This window comes from Dromiciops gliroides, chromosome 6, assembly GCF_019393635.1.
Source record: "Dromiciops gliroides isolate mDroGli1 chromosome 6, mDroGli1.pri, whole genome shotgun sequence".
Lineage (NCBI taxonomy): Eukaryota > Metazoa > Chordata > Mammalia > Microbiotheria > Microbiotheriidae > Dromiciops > Dromiciops gliroides.
In genome coordinates, this window is record NC_057866.1 from 207,208,570 (window position 1) to 207,222,585 (window position 14,016).

Here is a 14,016-nt window from a genome sequence, read left to right on the forward strand (position 1 = left end):
ATTTGTTCATGAAATGAAGGATTAAATACAAGTAATAGCTAAGTTTTCTTCCAGCTCTAACATAATATGACTTGCATAAGAATGAAAGTCATTTGTTTGGGGTATTGGTCATTTTTTTGGTTTTTGTTTTGTTTTTGTGGTCTTGGGTTGCTGTGAACTCAAAATGCCATCACCTTGTGGTCAGCCTCCTGGTGATGAACCAGAATTATTTTGGAGGAAGAGCTGGAGCTAAATTGCAGTTGGGAAAATGTGTAGTGCTTCCTGCTCCTAAATAGCTCGCTACTATAAAAGCCAGCCCAATTAACAAGAGTATTTTCCTAGCAATTCTATATGTCTATGAATTATGGAACACCATGACCTTGGAAGAATCATGGACACATCCTGAATCATAAATAGAGTGCACCATGTTACCAGTGAATACTTTTGTTTGAGAAATTGCATAAATGACACAATCAAGATATGTATGAATGAAAGAAGTGGTGTGCCAGTCCTACGTGGAAACTGAATCACATGGGCATAGTGATATCCCTGTGAAAGGACAAGGGAATGTCTATAGTGGGTGAATGTGGTAGATGCTAGGTAAAATATATATACTCGAATACATGAAAATTATTCAAAGCAAGAAGACTTTGAGGGATTATAGTGTGTATCAGAGAAATGCCAGGTAAAGTCACTATCAAGACCAACTAGAAATAGGAGAATTCTTACCATCAAGAAAGGTTGTTATCTTTAGAACTAGTCCTTTTTTGTTGTTCAGTCATTCCAGTCATTTTGTTTTGTTTTGTTTTTAAATTTTTTTTAATGAGGCAATTGGGGTTAAGTGACTTGCCCAGGGTCACACAGCTAGTAAGTGTTAAGTGTCTGAGGCCAGATTTGAACTCAGGTACTCCTGACTCCAGGGCCGGTGCTCTATCCACTGTGCCATCTAGCTGCTCCTCCAGTCGTATTTTTACCGTTCATGACTTTATTTGGGGTTTTCTTGTCAAAGATATTGGAGTGGTTTGCCATTTCTTTCTCTTGTTAATTTTTACAGATGAGGAAACTGAGACAAACAGGGTTAAATGATTTGTCCAGCATCGCACAGTAAGTATCTGAGGCAGGATTTGAACTCAGGTCTTCCTGACTCCATGCTTGGCAGTCTTCACTGAGCCAGTTGTTTGTACTAATGAAAATCAGTCCATTGCTGAATAGTATTAGTCATGTATGGATCACCAAGGCAAATATCCCCAAATATCTTTGTTATTACTAATATTTATATACTTTTGATATTTTTACTAATTATATGACTTATAGGATTCACTAATATTGCTAACATTTATATAGTGGGGTTTTATTTGTTTGTTTGTCTTTTTGGTGGGGCAATGAGGGTTAAGTGACTTGCCCAGGGTTACACAACTAGTAAGTGTCAAGTGTCTGAAGCTGGATTTGAACTCAGGTCCTCCTGAATCCAGGACTGGTGATTTATCCACTGTGCCACCTAGCTGCCCTGTCCTTCATTCTTGAAGAGGACTGTGACATCAGGAAATGATGTCATGATTTATAGTGAATTGGATTTAAGTGAGGGAGGGCTGTGCAAGGTCACCAACCTCACTCTCTCCTCCAGAGCAATCTGGGTCCAGTGGTAATACATATATATATATATATATATATATATATATATATATATATATATATATATATATATATATATATATATATATATCAGGACTATTGAAACTGGCCCAGGATGTTTGAGACAATTAGGGTTGAGTCACTTGCCCAAGGTCACATAGCTAGTAAGTGTCAAGTGTCTGAGTCTGGATTTGAACTCAGGTCCTCCTGAATCCAGGGCCAGTGCTTTATTCACTGCACCACCTAGCTGCCCCCTGAGGTGAGATTTGAAGTCAGGTCCTCTTTACTCCAGGGCCAGTGCTCTATCCACTGTACCACCTAGCTGCCGCTCCTCAAAGTTGATTCTCAGGGGCAGCTAGGTGGTGCAGTGGATAAAGCACTGGCCCTGAATTCAGGAGGACCTGAGTTCAAATCGGGCCTCAGACAATCTTCCATAAATTTGACAATGGGAGTATTTCTCAATTTCTTTTGAGATCTTAAGGATATGGGGATAGAGCATGTTGGCTATCTATTAGTTATCCCTCACTCTTGCTGCTTGTACAGCCAGTCCGCTTTTGTTGACTGTGCATTTCCGTGATAGCATACTTCACACTGCTGATTTTTCACAATTCCTTATTTGTAATGTGTGGTGGGTTGCTTTATGTGCCACTGTGGACTTTTTCATTAGTCTTTGGTTGGTCCTTAACTTCATGAAGTTCATTGGACAGGCTCGTGTTCCATGACTTAGGGCCATGGAGAATTATAATGCTAAAAAAATTGGGCTGTCAGTTCCACTCTATAAAATAAAATATATAGATAAAACAACTCCTTCTACCCTACCCTCCACCCCCTTGTCAGTGCACTATGGCAGATATTTGGAGTTATTGAGAATGTAAATACCTTTGCTTATGCCCCTTTCTTAATGAAAGGGACAAAGTAATAGGGAAACAAGATAAAATTGTAGGAACACAAAAAAGAGGAAATGGACTTATTAAAAATTATTAAGGTGAACTTTTCAATTCCCAAATAGTTTAAGAATATATTTAAATAGAAATATCTGTTATGGCAATAACACAATTCCTATCTAGTCATTAAAGCAAGACAGCATTCAGACAGCTAATGAACACTGTTATCCTGGTTAGTTGCCAATGCTTGAAAATAATAACATTAGATTTCTCTAAAATATCCTAGGAATTATTAGACTTTTCTATGTTTTAGGCTGTCCTCCCCACTATTTCAGAAGATTTAGTAGAGTGAGTGTGTGTGTGTGTGTGTGTAAAGAAGTTCTGTATTGGTATTATTCCTTTTTTAAAAAAAATTTTAAGATGTTAATTTTAGTAATTTAAAGTAGCACATCTGAGAATTACATTGAGATCTCTTGAATGAGTAAAACTTACATGCTATATAAGTTAAACATTTTGCAGTTGCTGATAAATGAGGGTTAAGTGACTTGCCCAGGGTCACACAGCTAGTAAGTGTTTGAGGTCATATTTGAACTCAGGTCTTCCTGAATCCAGGGCTGGTGCTTTATCCACTGTGCCACCTAGCTGCTCCCAAGAGGAGTGATTTGAATAGATGAATGAGGGATGGATTGGAGCTGGCAAACTGGAGGTTGGGCGGGGGGGTATTTCAACTGGGGGAAATAGGAAAAGAAAGCAAGAAATAGATGTGAGAGATTTTGTGGAGATGGACGCAGGACTTTCTAACTAATCAGACCTGAGAGGTGAGAGTCAAGGATAATGCCCAAACTATGGACATGGGAAACCTAGTCTACGGTGGTGTCACAGACACAGATGTGAAGTATGAAGGCAGAACAGATTTAATGGGAAAGGTGAGACATTGAGGTGGATTTGTCTTGTAGACAGTTGAAAAAGTAGATCTGGAGGTCAGAGCAAGACATGCAGATTTCATAGTTATTTTGGCACACAGGTGGTGTTTGAAGCTGTGGGACTCAAGTAGATGTCACAGCACAGAGTAAGTGTGGATTCTTAGAGAACACCTACATTTAAGGGTCTGGGAAGAAGGGGAATGAGAGAAAGATAGTTTAGGAAGGGAGAAGGACATGGTGAGCACAACATCTTTGAAGCCAGGGGAGAGTATCAAGGAAACTGTGCTGAAAGCTACAGAGACATTAAGGGGCATGAGGGGGTAGAAAAGGCCAATAGATATGGTGGTCAAGAGGTCACTGGTGACCTTTTAAGAAAGCGCAAGGAGCCATAGGTAGAAAGTAAGCAAGAAAGTGGAAACATCATGTTTTTATAAATTTTTAAAGCCCTTTATAACTGAAAGATGAGTTAGAGAAATAGAGGAGGCAGGAAGATTTAAAGAAGATTCCTTTTTTTGTTTTGTTTTTGGCCTTATGCTATTTAATATTTGACTTGGAATAAAGCAGAAATCTTTATCAAATTTGTAGATGACAAAGGTGGGAGGGATAGTTACCACACTGATTCAAAAAGATCTTGACAGGCTAGGACACTGGGCTGAATCTAATAGGATGAAATTGTGGATTTGAACAAGTCCATTTCATAAATACACAGCTAGATTGCAGTTTCTCTGATCTGGGGCTGTTAGTGGGTGTTAAGCTGACTGTGAGTCAACTGTGAGATGCGGCAGCCAGACGAGCTATTGGGATCTTAAGCTGCATCGAGTGGCTGTTAATGAATAACATGGCAGTGATAGTTGTATTGCAGAGTACATGTGGCGACTTGGGTTTAGTCCTGGAACTAAATACTTTTTTTTTTTTTTTAAGAAAGAATATTGATAAGATGGAGCCTATCTAGAGGAAGGGATGAAAGGACTCAAGCTTAGGCCATATGAGGATCAGCTAAGGAACCAGAGGGTTTTTATCTTAGAGAAGAGGAGACAGGGGACTTGATAGTTGTCAAGTATGTGAAGGGCTGTTCAGCACAAGAGGGATTTTCTGCTTGGCTGCTGAGAGACCCACTGGGTTGAATTGGCTCTCCTCTGTAGAGCTGTCCAAAAGCAGAATGGGGGAGCTTGGGAGCTAGGGTTCCTCCTTACTCAGATTCCCCAAGCTTTACCAGGTCTGCCATAGAACAGATTCTCTACTGAACATGGACAATCCTTCCCAACCTTCCAGCTTATCTTTCCAGCTTCATGAGCGTCCCTTCCCGTCATATACTCTGTGGTCCAACCAAACCAGACTTCTTGCTGTTTCTCACATTTCATCCACAACATTCCATCTTCTGTCTTCATATCTTTGCACTGACTAACTCCATGTCTGGAAAGGACTCCCCCTTGTCTTCTTCTACCTCTTTGAAACCATAAAGCTCAGTTGTTTTTTTGTTTGTTTGGTTTTTTTTGTGTGAGGCAATTGGGGTTAAGTGACTTGCCCAGGGTCACACAGCTAGTAAGTGTTAAGTGTCTGAAGCCGGATTTGAACTCAGGTCCTCCTGAATCCAGGGCCGGTGCTCTATGCACTGCGCCATCTAGCCGCCCCGCTAAAGCTCAGTTTAGATGCTACCTCCTACAGGAGGCCTTTCCTGACCCCCTCCAGCTGCTAGTACCCCAAACCTTCAAATTTTGTTGTTATTGTTGATGATGAGTTGTTTTAGCTGTGTCTGACTCTTCGTGACCCCATTTGAGGTTTTCTTGGCAAAGATACTGGAGTGGTTTGCTATTTCCTTCTCTAGCTCATTTGACAGTTGAGGAAACTGAGGCAAACAGTGAAGTGACTTGCCCAGGGTCCCATAGGTAGGAAGTGTCTGAGGCTGGATTTGAAGTCGTGTCTTCCTGACTTAGGCGCTCTATTCACTGTGCTATCTAGCTGCTCAGAGCCTCATATTACACTTTATTTATTTGTGTGTGTGTGTGCACATATTGTCTGCACTCTTCAAATGTAAATTCCTTGGGGAAAGGACTATTTCATTGGTCTTTGCATCTCTACCACCTAGCACAGTGCCTGGTATACTGGTACACAGTAGGTGTTTAGTAAATGCTTGCTGATTAAGTCTTGTTCAGGTCTGGTTTAGACTGGATGGTCCCTGCCAAGTCTGAGATTCTGTAAGGACTAAGGATACTTGAGCATGCATGTAGGCAGATGGCAATAAACCAGTAAGAAGGTGGATATTAAAGATGAATGAAAAAGACTTGGCAAAAGTCAAAGATGCAGATGAAGGAATCTGAATGAGTGAGAAATTCCCACTCTGACCAGAGAGAATAGAAGAGGAAAACTGAGAGCGTTCCCTTTGGATAGCCCCAGTCTTTTTAGGGAAAAAGGGGGCTAGGTTGCTTTAAAAGTGGGGGCTTGAGGGGGCAGCTAGGTAGCACAGTGGATAAAGCACTGGCCCTGGATTCAGGAAGACCTGAGTTCAAAATCCGGCCTCAGACATTTGACACTAGCTGTGTGACCTTGGGCAAGTCATTTAACCCCCATTGCCCCACAAAACAAAAACAATAAAAATGGGGGCTTGAGGTACAGTTTGGTAATATTTAGTTACTGCATATCTCTGTTTGTCTTTTAATTTTTTTTTGCCCCAGGCCTGTTCTTTCATTGATGTCAAGACTTCTGGTAGGAAACTGACTGAATGACTTAGTGAAATTCCCACCATTTGGGCAAATGGGTTGCATGCCCATAACTGAGTCTTAGAGAGTTGGCTGGGTGAGGCACATGACATGACTTGCCCATGCAGAGTGTGCTTCAGAGGGAGAATTAGAACCTAGTTCTCTGATTCCAAGATCAACCATCTAGCCACTATTTCATGCTGCCTCTTGTATCATGTCTACTCGTTAAACTGTAAGCTCCGTGACATAGGGACTGTTCCAATTGGAAGATACTGAATAAATTGGTGGTCAAATGAATGAATCATACATGACTAGGAAATATCTTCCTCCTAAAGTACCCTTGTAAAGTTCTTAGTCTGCATTTTAATGTTGCCAATCAAATTTGAGGACTACCTTGATAAGTTGATAATAATTTAAAATCTGGAGTAGAAAAGAGAATTTCACAATTATTGAGAAAGGAAGAAAAATTTTGCTTAAATTCTTCTTTAGCGATCTGTTGCCCTAAAAGGTTCCACGTCTTTCCCCCCCACCCTGAGAAGTGACAAGACTGCAGTTTTACACAGAGTTTGAAAAGCTGTTGCTCCCTCCATATGTATATATCCTATGAGGAAGAGTCGTAATATCCTGCTGTCTTCTTGAAGGACTGGGGGCATGCAAATTCTTGGGCTTGTTTAGCTGATGAAGTCTGACAAGATCATAGCCCAAGGTAGGATGGCTATATGCCAAATACAACATCAGCTATGATTTATGGGGATGATGGAATAGGTTCTAGTCCTCAAAAAATGTTGCAAAGACATAGTAAATTTAGCAGCAGCCATTAAAGTGTCATTTCCCAGCCATATGCATTTGAAACTATTAAATAGGAATGTATTAAGAATAATTTGATTATGTATAAAGAACTTTTTTTCTTTAACAAACTTGGCCTGTGAATATTTTATGATTGTTTCCAGACTCTTCCCATTGCCATATTTGTTTTGTTGTTGGTTTTTTTTTTTTTTTTTGCTGGGCAATGGGGGTTAAGTGACTTGCCCAGGGTCACACAGCTAGTAAGTATCAAGTGTCTGATGCCGGATTTGAACTCAGATACTCCTGAATCCAGGGCCGGTGCTCTATCTGCTGCGCCACCTAGCTGCCCCCCATTGCCATATTTGGAATCAGTTACAATAGGATTCCTAGTCCAGCAAATCTGTATTTGTGGAGATCCTGGAGTAGAGCTTTAAAGTGTGCCCTCTCTCTCCTGCCCCTTTTTTTGTTCACTATGCCAAGAAACAATTCACAGGTTTCTTTGGGTTGTTCTGACTAGCATAAATCCAAAAACAATTTTAGATAAGGGGTGTTACTGCCTGAGAAAGAGAGATTGACAATTTCCATCACCTCTCAATTCTGCCTTGAAAATGATACAAGAGATTTATAGTTATAGTGGGTGTTTCTTTATGGGTATAGATTAAACTCACTGGCCACTGAGGTCCCTTCATAATCAAAATTTTGGATATAGCAGCCAATTTTTCACAGTAATTCCATCTGCTTTGAAAAACATTTGTTATAGTTTCCAGGCATAAAAATTTTAGTATTTCAGTGAATTGTTGAACCAATTATGAAGTGCTCATTGCATTGTACCTCTTTCTGTATTGACAGTTACACAGTGTCTGACCAGAATGCTTTTCAGTCAACAAATACTTAAGCACTCTTACTGTGTGATAGGTGCTAGTGTTACAATTACTAGGAGAATATGGTACTAATCAGTGATGGATGGTCAGGGAAGGGAGTTTTGGTCTAGGTCATCCCATGGATTGTGGATGGAGCTATATATTGACATGCCCTTTCTGGTAAAAATGATACTGTTTGGATTATTGTTCCCAGAGCAAGAAGGAAAGAGAGTAGCAGAACAGATGGCAAGATGCCTGTGTGTTGGCAAGGCACTGATAATCCTAGTGGAGGGCTGAATGGGAAGAAGCATGGTCTGGGACCAACTTATGAGTGTATGTATGTGGGGGTGTGGGTGATGTTTTCTGATGACTAACTGTGCGTTCCAAATCAATAGTTACTTTGCTTTAATATTAGTTTTAAGACTCATATCTCCTAATGAGATGTTAAAATTTATTGTAGTCAATCACATATTTTTGTTCAGATATGAATACAAATCATTCAATACAGGAGAGGAAATTCTAATCAAAATGGTGGATTAGGAAGTTGTAAAGAAGTTAGGTTTCTCAAGTTCTCAGAAAAACAAACAAACAAACTATGGAAACACCAAAGAAGAAAAATAGCCAAGATCAAATACTATAATAAAAATTTTGCCAGAAAAGAAAATAAGTGAAGAAGAAAGCCAACATGATTTAAAAACTATAGAAGAAATTAAACAAGTGGCATTCTGTAATGAAGATGGAAAATGAAACATTAAAAGAGTGATGACCTCAAATGAATAAATAACAGTGAATCATGTAATTACCTTAAGCAGTACTAGTAACAATTTGCAAGAGAAGATAAAAGAAGAATTTGAGGAAATTTAAAAATCACGTTAGAAATTGAAGCAAGAATAAACTATGTTAAAATGATTAGGATTAGTTAATCATGGAAATGACTGATGTGGAGAATTTTAAAAAATCTAATATAGAGAGTAGAAAAGCTAGAAGATATGTAGAAATAACCTAAAACAATTACTGCAGCCTGTAACAGAATCATAGACAATATTGAAAAAAATGGAAAAGTTCATTTCAAGAAAAGTAAAATACTGTTGAGAGAACTAAAAATAGATATTTAGATACAAGTAACAGATGTGATGAGTCAGAATATAGCAACCTCAAGATTATTGCTGTCATGGAAGTTTTTTTTTTTAATTGAGCAGTATATTCTAGGAAATTGTTCAAGAAAAATTTCTACAGTTAAATAAGTAACAGTTTGCCAGTTGATTTCTACATCAGGGTCCTATGGGGGGAAAAGATTCAATTCTCCTTTAATTATATATTATAGTTAATTATAGTTAAATTCCAACACTACAGCAACAGAGTGGAAAAATTATATGTAAGATGCAGAGAGAAACAATGAATGTCAGTAAGGATTATATCAGATTTTCAAGAAAAACCAGGGATGATCAGAGAAATTCAACTATGACATATATTGTAATAAACAATAGGACCTAAGTACCTAGGAATTTTCTCTCCAGCAATTAATTTTTTTTTTTTAGTGAGGCAATTGGGGTTAAGTGACTTGCCCAGGGTCACACAGCTAGTAAGTGTTAAGTGTCTGAGGCCGGATTTGGACTCAGGTACTCCTGACTCCAAGGCCTGTGCTCTATCTACTGTGCCACCTAGCTGCCCCAGCAATTAATTTTTAATCACCAGAACTGTATGTTCATGAAGCATTTGGATTTCAAAATGTATATTTTTTTTTTCTGTGAACTCTTCAGAAACAACATTTTAAACACTGGGAAGGCCTTCATGCCAAAAATATAAGTACTTAAAGCAATTTGTACTTCTCAAATTATCTAGGAATTTTAGAATGCTGCTTTGTTTAAACCACTAAATATTTCAGATAAACAAAGAAAAAAGGGAAAATGAATGAGGGAGAATGTATCCCTAGAAAGAATCTATTTGTACAAAAACATTTATAGCAGCTCTTTTTGTGGAGGCTAAGGATTGGAAATTAAGGGGGTGCCCGTCAATTGGGGAATGGCTGAACAAGTTGGTATATGATTGTGATGGAATATTATTGTGCTATAAGAAATGACTATGGGATGATTTCAGAAAAAACTGGAAAGATATATATGAACTGATAACAGAGTGAAGTGAGCAGAATCAGAACATTGTACATAGTAACAGTGACATTGTACGATGAAGAATTGTTAATGACTTGGTTATTCTAAGCAATACAATGATTTAAGACAATCCCAAAAGACTTATGATGAAAAGTGCTATCTGCCTCCAGAGAAGGAACTGATGTTGTCTGAATATAGACTGAAGCACACTATTTTCCCCTTCCTCCTTCCTTCCCTCCTTCCCCTGTCCCCCTTCCTTCCTTTCCTGAATTTTCTTGCACAAGACTAATATGGAAATGTTTTACATGAGTGTACATGTATAACTTATATCAGATTCTTTACTGTCTCAAGGAGAGGGGAGGTGAAGGAGGTAGGGATAGAATTTGGAACTCAAAACAAAAGAATGTTAAACTTGTTTTTACATGTAATTGGGGAAATATAATTTTTTTTTAAGTGAGGCATTTGGGGTTAAGTGACTTGCCCAGGGTCACATAGCTAGTAAGTGTTAAGTGTCTGAGGCCAGATTTGAACTCGGGTACTCCTGACTCCAGGGCGAGTGCTCTATCCACTGTGCCACCTAGCTGCCCCTAAGATTTTTTAAAAAAGAAAATAAGGCTTTATTCTTTGGGTTTTTTCATTGTCCTTTTTTCAGGGAATTTGAGAAACCTAACTTCTTTGCAACTTTCCAACCCACCATTGGTATCTTCTGTACTGAATGATTAGTGTTCATTTCTAAACAAAAAATGTGATTGAGTACTATAAATTTTAACATCTCATTAGGAGACATGAAACTTAACACTAATATTAAAGGGAAGGTCCAGTTTAGACTCTTCTATAGTTAATATTATAAAGCAGGGATCAACAAATTATAGGCCAAGGACCAAATATGGCCTGCTGACTGTTTTTGTATGCCCCCTCCCATTTTGCTAGTTAAGAATGGTTTTTATATTTCTTAACACAATAAAACTTTATTTAAAGTTTAAAAACAATTAAACGCATTTAAAAACAATTTAAAATTTGAAAACAATTCTTAGTTCACTTGCCATATGAAAACAGTTCAGCAGCTGGGATTTGGCTCTTGGGCCTTACTATGGAGATTTTGTTTAGAACTCATTTGTTTTTGTTTAATTTGGGTTAATAACAGTAACAATTAGGAAAAGAAATATTGTCAGGCAGAGGCAAAATGGTGGCATATGGGCAGCAACCCAACTGAACTCTCTCAATATTCCCTTCCAAACAACTTTAAAATAACTCTTTGAATCCAATTCTAGAGCAGCAGAACCAAGCAAAGAAGCAAAGGTCAGAGCAAGGTAAGACAACTTAGGAAGTTGGCAAGAGAGGTCTCTGACACCAGAGTGTGTCAGCAGCACCAGCAGTAGGCTTTGGAAGTGGTTGTAGGTGCAGCAGCAACAACTTCAGGAGCTCTCAGCCCAGAGACAGTAAAGGGATTAGTCAGCTGCTCAGAAAGAAATTACAAAGGACCCTTTGTTGGCACTGGGTATAGCCAGTGCTGATTGGAAACTATTGCCCATATGAAGTTCTGGGTCGCAGTTCCAGGTCACAGTTAAAGGGGGAGAGGGAGCAAGGGTCTTGGTCATAATTCCAAAGCAGAGAGGAGCACAAGGGACATGATTCACAGTTCCAGGACCAAGAGCAGTGCTAATGCTTGTGGCTTCAAGGGAGCAAGGGCCATTCTTGGGTAAAAACCAGAGCATAGACCAGGAGAACACAGAGCACACCTCTCCTTGGATCACACCACCTTGGAAGCACCAACAAATTGTAGACCTAGCTCTGAAAACTGCAGCACAAAAAAGCCTAAACCTTGGGACAGTGCCTCCCTACCTCTAGGTGAGCAGAGTCCAATGTTAACACAAAGTTCAAAATCAAGAAATAGGCTGGAAAAAATGAACATACAACAAAAAAAGTAGATTATAAAAAGCTACTATGGTGGCAGGGATGACTAAGACATACATTTCAGAAGAAGACAACAATGTGAAAACAGCTATAAGAAAAGCCTCAAAGAAAAATGCTAATTTAACCAAAACCCAAAAAGAATTCCTAGAAAAGTTAAAGAGAAAGAGTTGCAGAAGAAAAAAATTGGAAAAGAAATGAGATTGATGTAAGAGAATTATGAAAAGACATTTGATAACTTGGTAAAAGATGCACAAAAAATACTGAAGAAAATAACACCTTAAAAATAAAATTGGCCTGATGGTAAAAGAGGCACAAAAATTCACTAAAGAAAAGAACTCCTTAAAAAGAAGAATAAGCTGGGGGTAGCTAGGTGGAGCAGTGGATAAAGCACTGGCCCTGGATTCAGGAGTACCTGAGTTCAAATCTGGCCTCAGACACTTGACACTTACTAGCTGTGTGACCCTGGGCAAGTCACTTAACCCCCATTGCCCCACAAAAAAAAAAAAAGGAAGAAGAAGAAGCTAAATGAAAAAGTAGATGGATAAATTCTCTAAAGAAAAGAATTCCTTAAAAATCAGAATTGGCCAAATGGAAGGAGAAGTACAGAAGGCCTCTGAAGAAAATAATTCTTTAAAAAGTAGAATTGGGCAAGTAGGTAATTAGAAGTAATAGGTTAGTAGAAACCGGCAAGTAATGACTCTGTGAGACATCAAGAAACAATATAACAAAGTCAAAAGAATGAAAAAAAAAATAGAAGAAAATGTGAAATCTCTTACTGGAAAAAACTACTGACTTTGAAAATAGATCTAGGAGAAATAATTTAAGGATTATTGAACTTCCTGAAAACCATGATTAAAAAAAAAAAGAGCCTAGACATCATATTTCAAGAAATTATCAAGGTAAAATGCCCTGATAGTCTAGAACCAGAGGGTAAAATAGAGATTTAAAGAATTCACCAGTCACCTTTTGAAAGAAATCCCCAAATGAAAACTCCCAGGAATATCAAAACCAGAGCTCCCAGGTCAAGGAGAAAACACTTCAAGCAGCCAGAAAAAAAACAATTCAAATACCATAGAGCCATACTAAAAAACAGAAAAGATTTGATAGCTTTGACTTTAAAGGAGTGGAGGGCTTGGAATAATGTATTCCAGAAGACAAAGGAGCTAGGATTAGAATCAAGAATAACCTACCCATCAAAACTGAGTCAAATCCTTCAGGGAAAAAAGGGATATTTAATGAAATAAAGGACTTTGAAGCATTCCTGATGAAAAGACCAGAGGTGAATAGAAAAATTGATGTTCAAACAGAAGACTCAAGAGGAGCATAAAAAGGTAAACATGAAAGGGTAATCATAAGGAACTTAATAAAGTTAAGCTGTTTACATTCATATGTAGGAAGATGATACACGTAACTCCTAAGTACTTTATCATTATTAGGGCAGTTAAAAAGATTAATGCTTGAATCTCATTCTCATTGAAAGGGATTCTTGTAGAAGATGGGATTTTAGTTGGGACTTGAAGGGAAGCCAAGAAGTAGAGAAGGATGAGGAGGGCGAACATTCTAAGCATGGGTGTGTGTGTGTGTGTGTGTGTGTGTGTGGTGGGGGGGGGGCAGGCAATGAAAATGCACAAATTCAGGAGATGGAGCTTAAAGAAGAGCAAAGAGGTCTGTTTCACGGACTCACCCAGTATAAAGAGGGGAGTAGTGCAAGGTAGAAAAGGACCAGGCTATGAAAGGCTTTCAAAGATAAACAGGTTTTTATATTTGATCCTGGAGATAGTAGGGATCTATTTATTGAATGGGATGGAGGAAGGTGACGTGGTTGGATCCTGGATTTTAGCAGGATTGGTTTGACTTCTGAGTGGAGGATAGACTACAGCCTGGAGATTTGAGGCAGAGAGGCCAACACAAAGGCTACAGAAATATTCTTTATTTTGTTTGTTTTTTTGGTGGGGCAGTGAGGGTTAAGTGACTTCCTGGGTCACACAGCTAGTCAGTGTCAAGTGTCTGAAGCTGGATTTGAACTCAGGTCCTCCTGAATCCAGGGCCGGTGCTTTATCTACTGTGCCACCTAGCTGCCCCCTACAGAAATATTCTGAGTAGGAGATGATGAGTGTCTTGTACCTGGGTGCCGACAGTTTCAGAGGAGAGAAGGGGGTATATATAAAAGATGTTGCAAAAGTAGAATATACAGGACGTGGCACCTGATTGGGGGGTGAGAGAATGAGGAGTTT

The 14,016-nt window shown here is 38.8% G+C and overlaps 1 protein-coding gene across 1 annotated transcript in view; it reads left to right on the forward strand.

Moving 5' to 3' along the window:
* Nucleotides 1-14,016, forward strand: part of WWC2 (WW and C2 domain containing 2) — a 260,377-nt gene that overhangs the window by 45,986 nt on the left and 200,375 nt on the right. The window lies entirely within an intron of this gene.